Here is a 12,517-nt window from a genome sequence, read left to right as displayed (position 1 = left end):
TAGGTGCGCTGGCGATCCTAAATTGTCCCTGGTGTGTGTTTGGTGTGTGTGTGTATTTGTGTCCTGTGGTGGGCTGGTGCCTTTCCCAGGATTTGTTCCTGTGTTGACTGGGATTGGCTCCAGCAGACCCCCGTGACCCTGTGTTAGGATATAGCTGGTTGGATAATGGATGGATGGACAACAATCAGACCCAGGATTTGACCCTAGGACACTATATACAACTGATTTTGACCGTAAACCTTACCTGTCGCTCTGTGATAGTGAGCCCACATGCTGTTTCCATGTATCTTTTTTGGGATGATCCTGACAAAACTGTGCTGCTCATCCTGCCACCAGCTTCTCACCAGTGAGTACCACCCCAGGATGTCTATTTTGGTTGAAGACTGATTAAATTGATTTAAGAACGTCATCGTAAAAATAATATAGTACATGTTATTTATATAGTGCCTTTTCCATGCTCAAGGCACTTATGACAGTCATCTTTCTGGATTGTTCTTTGTTTGCCCCTTCCCTTAGACATCTTTGACATGGGTAACCTGAATAAGGTTCGGTATGGATGGCTGTGTATTACATGAGGTATTCATGTTCTCTTGCAATTTACTCGTTTTCTTCAGGCACTTACATTTCCTCCCACAGTTCAAAGCCACACTGTCAGATTGACTGCTCAAATGGCCTTTTGCTCATTTAGAGTGATAACCTCTGAATTCCATCTGTAGGCTTGGAAAGTTTGTTCATGTACTGCCAAGACTGTATACAGTAAAACAGAGCGCTGATTTATGACTAAATACAAGAAAAGCTGCAGTGAGGCTAAATGTCTCTGGAGCTTACCTAAAGATAAATGAGCCTTCTAAAAGATAACAGAACATAACATTTCCAAACACACCGGTGGCCAGAGCATAACATGGAGACATTGGATGCAAAGTAGGAACCAAGCCTGCAAGGCCCACCGGTCCTTCACATGGCCCGCTCACACACATACCAACGTGTGGCTCTTTTGGAATCATTAAGTGAGAGAAGGAAATTGGAGGACTTGGAGGGAAAGTCTAATAGATAAAGGGTAGCCATGCAAAATGTCATATGTCTAGCTGAGGAGTGGTGCTCAAGTAACCAGTACACAAATTCTCTGAATTTTTTTTCAGCTTTTTAATACACTTTCCAGCTTTTCGATCTTTGCAAACAGATTACAGCAAAGCAGGTGCTAATAATATACAGCTCAAACAAAATGAAAGCAACACTTTTTAATGAGAGTATAGCATCAAGTGAATTAAACTTGTGGGCTATTGATCTGGTCGGTTAAGTAGCAGAGGGGGTTGTTAATCAGTTTCAGCTGCTTTGGTGTTCATGAAATTAACAACGGGGGCACTAGAGGGGCAACAATCAGACGACCCACAAAATGGGAATGGTTTAACACGTGGAGGCCATTGACATTTTTCCCTCCTCATCTTTTCTGACTGTTTTTCCACTTGTTTTGCATTTGGTCATTTGGTCATATGGTCAGTGTAATTACTGGTAGCATGAGGCCATATCTTGACCCTACAGAGGTTGCACAGGTAGTCCAAATTCTCCAGGATGGCACATCAATACATACCATTTCCAGAAGGTTTGCTGTGTCTCCCAGCACAGTCTCAAGGACATGGAGGAGATTCCAAGAGACAGGCAGTTACTCTAGGAGAGCTGGACAGGGCAATAGAAGGTCCTTAACCCATCAGCAGAACTGACCAGTATCTGCTCCTTTGGGCAAAGAGGAACAGGATGAGCCTACCACAGCCAGAGCCTACAAAATGACCTCCAGCAGGGAGGCCACTGATGAGAATGTCTGTGACCAAACAATCCGAAACAGACTTCATGAGGGTGGCCTGAGGGTCCGACATCCTCTACTGGGCCCTGTGCTCACCGCCTTGCACCATGGAGCTCGATTGGCATTTGCCACAGAATACCAGAATTGGCAGGTCCACCACTGGCGCCCTGTGCTTTTCACAGATGAGAGGAGAGTTACCCTGAGCACATGTGACAGACGTGAAAGGGTCTGGAGAAGCCATGGAGAACGTTATGCTGCTTGTAACATCGTTCAGCATGACTGGTTTGGTGATGGGTCAGTGATGGTCTGGGGAGGCATATCCATGGAGGGACACACAGACCTCTACAGGCTAGACAACGGCACCTTGACTCCCATTAGGTATCGGGATGAAATCCTTGGACACATTGTCAGACCCCATGCTGGTGCAGTGGCTCCTGGGTTCCTCCTGGTTCCTGGAGGATGAAGGAATTGATACCATTGACTGGCCCCCACACTCACTTGCCTGACCTCAGTCCAATGGAACAACTCTAGGACATTATGTTTTGGTCCATCTGACACCACCAGGTTGCACCTCAGTCTGTCCAGGAGCTCAGTGATGCCCTGGTTCAGATCTGGGAGGAGATCCCCCAGGAAACCTTCTGTCATCTAATTAGGAGCATGATGTTGTCAGGCATGCATACAAGCATGTGGGGGCCGTACAAACTACTGAGTACGGTTTGAAGTTGCTGCAATGAATTTAGGCAAAATGGACTCGCCTGCCTGTCGCATCATTTTTTCACTTTGATTTTCAGGGAGTCTTTGAATTTAGCCCTCTGTAGGTTGATGCTTTTCATTTCCATCAAACGATGTGGCATCCTTTCATGGGTAATTCCATTACCCAGTCTATATCAGTATAGATAGCCAGCAGGTTATTTTACTCCCATTGAGATCTGATGTGTTTTCAAAGTGTTCCTTTAATTTTTTGAACAGTGTATCTTTGCTCATCCAGCTTTTTAGAGATACTTCTCTTGGTTTTGTGATTCCAACTTCAGCTAGTCCTTCTCAAAACTACTTAATCAAAGTTAGGGTCACAAGGAGCCTGGAGCATATCCTAGCAGCATTGGGTACAGTGCAGTAAATGGATGAAGCAGCAGTCCATCATAGGGCCACTTTTGTGGACACCCACACTCAACGCAGGAGCCAGTTAGATGTTGCTGTAGAAGTTCCAGTGTTGTTGGCTTTGTTTAATATTGGCCTGTGCCCTGGTTTCTAGGACTCAGTTCCCATGAGCCTTTGTTCATATGCCTGTTTTTTAGCATATATTGTAGGATTCCTTTGATTCTTAGACATGAATTTTATTTAACTCTTTAAACTACCAAGTATTTGCCTGAATGTTTGTGTATTTTATGCTTTCTTGTTGTTTTTGTTAATTTTCAATAATTATTTTCATGTCTATATGGCATTTTTGATAAGGCCATTCTGATTATGGCTTATATTTATATAGCTATTTTGTATACATTTATAATTATTTCTGCTCTCCAACGATGTCATTTTGTTTCAGCACGGGAGTCACTATTTTGTGCTGCTCTTTTGTCCAATGCTAATCAGTTTGCTAGACGCAACAGTGGAGGTTGTGAACTACAGATATCAAAGGCCATGAAGTATATACAGTAAATACCGGGCCCTGGGGTCACTTCCCTTTTTGAGTTTGTGGATACCTTAATACTTTGAATGAGATGTACAAGTTAAGTTGTATCTCATTGAGTCTGTCAAGGTGTGGCGTACCATATAACTCGCGTGTCAGTAAACGGCCACTAGCTTGCTGGTGACCTGTGCTGCCGCATCTCAGTTATCCACTATAGTGCTGCCATCTATTGGATATCCACAGATTTTGGGACAACTTGTGGAAAATAGTGCTATGAATAGACAATCTGTAGTTATGTCTTTGTGAAAGATGTCTAAAGCTGTTGATGTTTTGAAACTACCAGATTTGTTGCAAGATTAATATTTTGATGATAAAGAGAGTGATCAAAATAATGACAATCAGCAGGATGTTGTGGAACCTGTAGGCTCTGGCACTGATGCGTATAATTGCTCTGAAGGTGTTTCTTCAATACAAGGCATCCAATTTGACACGACTGTTAGGAGGGCACTTGATGGACATTCTGCCACCCCTGACTGCACAAAGTCATCAGCTACCACATGTGTTGTACGTAACAAGTGAGGACAGAACAAAGAAATGCATTATATTAATGGCACATGTGCTTTTAAGCCTGCACCCTGTGTGTTGCCATACTTTTATGGCTCTTATTCAATTGCAGACTTTTAGTCGTATTGCTGTTCAAAATGAAGCAATTAACATACATCTATTCTTGATAATAAAAACGTTCCTTTATATTTCCTTATTTATTTGCATAGACCAAAACTGCAGTGCCCGGGTAATAAATGGTCCAGCAGTCATGCAAATGTGATTTTGTAAGTGTGTACTGTCACCTTAAATGTAGTTGTGTTCTTTTTGAATAGAGCCCCAGGAGGCAGGGCCACCCTGATGTCACCACTCTTGGGCCCTTCCTCAGGCCATTTAAACTGGTGGATAATGGTCAGGAGTTAAAGGTCAGTATTGCCATTTCTTGTTGAAATTTCTGGTTTTGTGACCTCTTTCTGTTTTAAGGATCCTGCACTCTTAACATCAGCCAATTCTGATGAGGTTCCTCGCACCATCACCCTCTGCTTCCTGTGTCTGAGCCAATTCTGCACCCATCTACACACCACACACTGAACTCCCACTTTTTTTTTAGTTTGATTCCCATCCTTTCATATCCAATGCTTTTTGAAAGTCAAGACAAATAATATCACATGCTACACTTGCAGTTACAAAGCAAATGAAAAACTGGAGAGAGCTGCTTCAGAAGCAGACCCGATATGCCATCTGGCCCCACTGCATTGTTGGTTTTTATTTGCAGCCACGTTTTCTCTACTTCAGTTATACTGACCTCAACACCAGTAATATTTCTGCCAATCTATCACAATGTCTATGCAAAGCTAACAATTAAATGATTATAATGGTGTTACTTTCATTTTACTGTAATATGTAATCAACTTATTCCTCTGAGATTGTCATGTTCCTTTTTGAACAAATCACTTCTGAGAAAAGAAGAACCCAGATATTTCAAAGAAAGGTCCTCATTGGACTTGTTATACTTGCCGACCGTGGTACTGGTGACATTTCCCATGTTGATCAGACAGGCAAATGAACATTTCTCAGCACCCTGCTCAGGACAGGAGTGCCAATAAAATGTTGACATATCCCTACACTAACACTAGGGGTCACCAAAAGCACACAGTTTAATACACATTTACTATTACAGAAAAAAGAAACTATTGGGAAGAAAAGGATGCCGTGTGGCAGTCACAAACTTTTTGAACTTTGTAAGTTTTGAATACCAACTTTTTTTTTTTTTACCTAATTTTTTTTAATTGAAATTGAATCATGTTATTTAAAAAGAATACTGGCTTTTTTAATTGACACTAGAACTGGTTTTATTGGTTTGTGTTTTAATTAAACAGCTTAAGTTCCATTAGTTTAACTCAGTGTTTCTCAAATAGTGTGGCGCGCCCTCCAGGGGGGGCGCGTGGCTCCATCAAGGGGGGTGCGTTTGACCTCAGGGAACATGCTTTTTTATTTTTCTTTTAAATTTTTTTTTAATTTAGAATGCATTTAAATCTTTTCTGTTACATTTAATAAAGCTATTCTTTGTTGTAAATTGGTCCATATTTCTGTCTTTTTTTATTCTCTTATACGTTAATAAGGATACAGTGTTATGCAGAGGTGTACTTATAACAATTTTATAGACAAATGATACTATTTATAGTCGCGCGGGGGGGCAAGATGTTTTCTTCTTCCTAGGGGGGGCATGACAGAAAATAATTGAGAAGCACTGGTTTAACTGATCATGTTTCTATCTCACATACAGTGTAAAACCATTAGAGTCGTGATGCAGAAGTCCATCCAATGGATGCAACCATTACAGGGTTGCAGGGTAAGAAGTCATCCTTGTGACATGAGGACGAGTAAATTCATTTTGCACACTTCGGCAAATTCCAAATTATATGTCAGGCTCACAGCAGAAGCCTGCACTTAATGAGGTGCCAGGGCACACTCACACACACCACACAGTGCCATTTTGGAGTCTCTAATTAACTTACTGCACTCATCATTTAGATATGTAAGGAGAACCAGAATTAACAACAGCTAACGACCCATTAAGATACAAGCTGAATAGGCAAACTTTACACTGGTTTGAGCCCAGCTTCCTGGACCTGTCAATCAATCAATCAATCAATCAACATTTATTTATATAGCAAATATTCATACAAAAAAAATGTAGCTCAAAGTGCTTTACAAAATGAATAGAAAAATAGAAGACACAATAAAAAATAAACATAAGTCAACATTAATTAACATAGAATAAGAGTAAGGTCCGATGGCCAGGGTGGACAGAAAAAACAAAAACTCCAAAGGCTGGAGAAAAAATAAAATCTGTAGGGGTTCCAGACCACGAGACCGCCCAGTCCCCTCTGGGCAATCTACCTAACATAAGTCAAACAGTCCTCTTTGTATTTAGGGTTTTCATGGAAGGACCTGATGATGATGATGGTCACGTAGACTTCTGGCTTTCAGTCCATCAATGTTGGTGCATCATGATGCTTTGAGAAGGTGGTGGTGGCGCAGGCCGCCACCACAAAGAAACCGGAAAAAGAAACAGAAGAGAGAGTTGGGGTCAGTATGGATTTTGGAGCCACTGTGAATAGTTATTATGATGAATTGAACATACAGAGTATCAGTATTAAGTTAAAGTGAAGTTATAAAAAGGCCATGTTAAAGTAAAGTAAAGTCAAGCTACAAAGTGTGTGGTTGCTTGTTCAGTTCCCCAGTAACAATTCACAATTTCAATGCCCTTTACCTCTTGAATTGAATTAGTTAGTCCTGTACCTTTATTCTGTCTAAGTGCTTCCTGATTGGTCAATGGGAACTGAAATAGGGATTCAACTTACATGACCTCTCACATTTGATGAACTCAGGTTGATAGTGCCTGCTTTTATTATTATTATTATTATTATTATTATTATTATTATTATTATTATTATTATTATTTTATTTTATTACCACGATTATTTTAACTTCACCTGTTTGTTGTCTGGCACAAATCTTGTAATCGATACTTAACCCACTTCCTATTGTCCAAATGACTTGAAATTTTGCACATTTACTTACTTTCAATGATAATACAGTACATGAATCAATAATCAATTTCACTAATTGATCAATTAATAATAATAATAATACGTTACATTTATTGAGTGCCTCTCACAAACCCAAGGTCACTTTACATACAGAGTAAAAAAAAAAATTACGCAGATGACAAAAGTTTGTGGAAGAGGAAAGTTTTCAGTTGAGATTTAAAACTGCAGAAAGAGGAGCAATCTCAGAGAGACTGAGGAAGAGAGTTCCAGAGTTGAGGAGCTATAGCCCTAAAGGAGCTGCCGTCCAGGGTGGAGAGTCTGGTGTGTGGGACAGTATGGAGATGACTGTGTGAGGACCTGAGAGAGCGATAAGGAGTGTAAGGAGATAGTAGCTGCGTGAGGTAGAGGGGGACAAGGTTATGTTGGGCTGTGAAGGTTAGAAGCAGAATCTTGAATTTAATCCTTGATGGAAGAGGTAACCAGTGAAGCTGGGAGAGAACGGGGGAGTTGTGAGCAAAACGCTTTGTGTGGCTGCGGAGTTCTGAATGTGCTGTAGCGTCTGTATAAATTTTGCAGGGAGGACAATGAAGAGGGAATTACAGTAATCAATACGAGACATTAGGAAACAATGAACCAGAGTTTGAGCATCATTAAAGGACAGAAATGGACGGAGGCAGGCAATGTTACGGAGATGATAGACTGAAATTTTGGAAAGAGACCTAATGAGTAGCTCAAAGTTAAGTGATGAATCAAACAAAACACCAAGATTTCTGACAACAGGAACGGGTTTGACAAGTGGACCATCAACAGAAATAGAGAAACTGGATGTCTTAGAAAGTTGGCATTTTGGACCTACCAGTAACACTTCAGTTTTATCGGTATTAAGTTTGAGAAAGTTATTTTCCATCCATAGCTTAAGATCAGTGATGCAGTCAATGAGTGTGCTGGGAGGTGAATCTGTAGGGGAGTCTGTACTAAGAAATAATTGTATATCGTCTGCATAACGGCCCAAGGACTGAACCCTGAAGGATACCACACGACACAGGTGAGGTAAAGGATTTATGTCGGCCAAGTGTGACAAACTGTTGCTTATTAGAAAGATATGATGTGAGCCATTGAAGGGCTAAGCCAGAGATGCCTACAGCAGAGAGATGTGACAGGAGGATTTCATGATTAACAGTGTCAAATGCTGCACTTAAGTCAAGAAAGAGGAGAATATTAAGGAAACCGCAATCTGCAGACCAGAGAAGATCATTGACTACTCTGAGAAGAGCTGTCTCAGTGCTGTGCTCTGTACGAAAGCCAGATCGCAAAGGCTCATAGAGTGTATTATATAGAAGAAAAGCATGGAGTTGTATAGCAACCACACGTTCCATTAACATAAAAAATAAAAGCATGGGTGGTTTTCATCAATCCACATTCAAAAGCCACGCTTTTTTAATGAGTGATGTATGAGAGACTTATTTTTTACTTTTTAGTACACTTTTTAATTTAATATAAGCGTGGTTTTTAAAAAGTATTTTTTTATATATATATATTTGACCTCATTTCATACCTTGCAAGTAGCAGCATTACAATACTCAATGACTTTCTCATGGTGCTTGAAGTTCCAAGCAGTAAAGAGTGCCAAAAATGCCCACTAGAGGGGAAAAACGTCAAACCCAGCTAGTAATAAGGTGTCACACACGTGCGCAAAGGAGGAAGGTAAAGGGCTCAAAGGAAGGTAATTCCACTCCAGAACAGAGGGTGGCGAGGTGCACTAATCCTTTCTCTCTATTCACTGCAGACTCATTACAGGAAATTCTGCCTGGCCTCCATGAAGTCCATTACAGCCACAAGCCCAATGACATCACTTCCGGTCCAGATGATGTCATGTCCGGTCATGAGCCCGATTATGTCACTTCCGGTCCAGACAAAGCCACTTCTGGTCATGAACCTGATGATGTCACTTCCGGTTCAGGTCATAATTACCTCACTTCCTCTTCCACACTTGAAAAAAAAACTAATAATAATAAAATTTATTAGTTTGTCCACTGGTCTGTGCTATAAATTTGTTTTCTGTATGATTCCAATAATTTTGCTCATTTTAAAAGTCAGAATCGCTGAATTGATGCATTTCCTATTCAAAACAAAGGAAAAACACGAGTTGCAGCAGCGCCTCACTTCACCTCACCTCACCTCAGACTGCGCTCATCCTCACACAGGTTGATGCCTGCAATTGGCGTGTGCCTACTGCTGTCTCTCTGCATGTCGCCAATATAATGTCTGCAGGCACGTTTATTATACACCCTAACTGTCCACAGTCTGGCTAATATCTTTAATGAATGTGGGTGACATATTTAGTCTTGCTGATCAGACATAAAACCACAGTGAAAAGGCACAAGGTGAGGCAGACAGTACCGTGCCACCCTGAAGGGGGCGCATGTAAGCCCAACACGTGCTTGTTGCTGAATTGTTTGATTTGTAATTTTAAACTGTGGAGCAAAGGAGTAAATCAAGGAAAAATATGTCTTTGTCCCAAATATTATGCAGGGCACTGAATTTATGAATAATCTTGACCACTTTGCAGAGATCTATTTTTCATTTTGATGTTAAAGAGTTTTTTTACTTTCTCACATATGAAGTGTTGACCTTGAGATTTTAATGAATCTTGATGTTTTAGACCTCCCTGAGTCCGATTTACTTTCTCATAGACGAAGTATTGTAATCGTCCAAAAATTCCATTTTGAGATTTTGATGAATCTCAACGTTTTAGTCCTTCCTGAGTCCAAAAATGCCATTTTTAGAATTATGTCTGTGTGTCTGTCTGTGTGTGTGTGTGTGTGCATGTAAACACGATAACCTGAGTATGCTTTCACTTAGGTCAACCAAATTTTACATACAAGTATTAGGTACAAAACCTTTGAGCTATTTCCACTAACCGGAAGTGATGCTTTTTTATTCATGCAGCTGCAGAGTCCAATTTATTCAACCTTACTTTTATAATAATTGTTCAATATATTATTAATTTGATTTGATTTGTTGTTGATGGTTCTTTAATGTACAAAATATAAAAATATAATCATTGTCTTGCGGTTTACTCCTCAAATATCCATCCCCAAATATGAGTATACGAGAAAATCTAGGGGAGACCACTTTCGATTTTTCTGTTGATGAATATCATAAAAGGCAAACTGAATCCATTATGATTCAATGTTGTGGAACAATAAAATGTGAAAACTTCCAATGGAGTGAATACTTTTATATGCACTGTAAGAGTTATGCACTGTTTGGCTACTCAAAGTGTTTGCACTGCTAATTTTTAGAATAATTTTGCACTTCTCAACTCCACCAGAGAAAACCTTTTCCAGCATTAAATTATACTAGCCAACCCGCGGCATAGCATACGCCGCATAATCAGGCCGCTTTTTAAATGATTTTTAAGCACAGAGGAAAAAATAAATAATTTGAAAAATCCGTAATTTAATAAACCACCAAGAAAAGTAACATTGCAACAATGCACGCTATGAACCAACATACAATTGTCCATGACTGAAAACCGGAGGAGGATGTCCATTCTGCTTCCTCCGTCATGCTAGTCTGCTGATTTCTCGATCAGTATGCACTGCCCGCTTATGTGCCCGCCCCCAACTCCCTACCTGAGTCGCTTTCGTCTGTGTACAGTCCACACGCACCTGTGAGTCACGTTGACTATTAATTTTCCAAACACCGCCTCAGTCGGTTTCCACGTTGACTTTTCATTGTTCTTTGCGGTTCCGGCTGCTTTTCTATATATAATCCACCAAGTCACCCGACCGGGGTGGGGGGTTTACAAAGGGCAGGGACGTAATCAGTGCGAGCGTATGACCCGCACGTACTGGGAATTTCTCGTTCGTGGGGAACAATTGCAAGACCCAGTCTCCATCATGAATGGGGTTCAACGGCTTACCCACGCCGGGTAGACACACGTTGATCCATTCAGTGTAGCGCGCGTGCAGTACCGGACATACAAGTGCATCACAGACCTGTTAATGCTCAATCTCACGTGGCTGAAAGCCACTTGTCCCTCTAAGAATTTGAACGCCGACCGCTGTTGGGTCGTGTAACTATTTAGCAGGCGGGAGTCTCGTTCGTTTTCAGAATTAACCAGCCAAATCGCTCCACCAGCTAAGAACTGCCATGCACCACCACCCACAGAATCGAGAAAGAGCTATCAATCTGTCAATCCTCTCCGTGTCCGGGCCGGGTGAGGTTTCCTGTGTTGAGTCAAATGAAGCGAAAGGCTCCACACCTGGTGGTGCCCTTCCGTCAATTCCTTTAAGTTTCAGCTTTGTAACCATTACTCCCCTCTGAACCCAAAGACTTTGGTTACCCGGTTGGCTGCCTGTTGCGGGGCCTGCATTGGTGAAGCAGGTGAGACGGTAATGAAACAGAGGCACAGGGCTTATTGGTTTTTAAAGACTGCTTCCTTCATTGGGTTTTAACCAATGCCCGGAACGAACCAACACACAATCGTCCGTACGGCGCTCAGGCGCGGAGGGTGGAATGGGAGGAGAGGAGAAGGACGTCCACTCCGCTCCCTCCGTCATGCTTGTCTGCTGATTTCTCATTCAGTATGCACTGCCTGCTCCTGTGCCCACCTCCAACTCGTCACTTGAGTCGTTGTCGTCTTTGTACAGTCCAGATGCACCTGTGACTCACGTAGACTTTTAATTGCTCTGTGCAGTTTTGGCTGCCTTTCTATATATAATCTACCAAGACACCCGACCATGGTGGTAGCGAGGTGGGAAGGGGGTGTGAACAAAGTGCAGGAGTATCTAAGAAGACGCATGTTTGTCGCGGATGCGAATTGCTGTATGTAGCGTGTAAAACAGTTTGCTAAGGTACACGCGGTCGTGCGTCATAACCGAAAAGTCATTTTTTAAAGACTGCTCAGTTCATTGTGTTTTAACCTCAGTTGTAAAGGAATGTTTTAAGGATCCCATGGGATACTCCTCGCAAACAGTTTTACACGCTGCATATGGCGATTCACCTCCACGAGAAACATGCCTCTATTAACAGTCAACGTGGGTCGGAGCAGCATGTGACCTCTACGACAGATGAATATAAATGACGCCGGTTTTTCTGTGTCGTCGCGTTCGAGTTGGTGGGCGTGGCTCTGTGAGTTGTCGTCGTATCCAATGGTCTTGGAGTTGGTGGGCGTGGCTCCTTCCTGCGCGCGACATAGATGTCTCACTTGTCGGCGGCTTAGTGAATCCACGCCCCTTCCGCCGTGCTTTCCATGGTTGTCTTGCCTTAGTAAATTATATATATAGACAAGCAGAATGCCCGCGCTTCACAGCGGAGAAGTAGTGTGTTAAAGAAGTTATGAAAAAGAAAAGGAAAAATTTTTAAAATAACGTAACATGATTGTTAATGTAATTGTTTTGTCATTGATATGAGTGTTGTTCTCATATCTATATATATATATATATATTGTGAAGGACCGAGGAGACAGCAATAAGGGTTGGGGTTTCC

This window comes from Polypterus senegalus, chromosome 4, assembly GCF_016835505.1.
Source record: "Polypterus senegalus isolate Bchr_013 chromosome 4, ASM1683550v1, whole genome shotgun sequence".
NCBI classification, from domain to species: domain Eukaryota; kingdom Metazoa; phylum Chordata; class Cladistia; order Polypteriformes; family Polypteridae; genus Polypterus; species Polypterus senegalus.
This window is presented reverse-complemented; position numbering follows the sequence as displayed.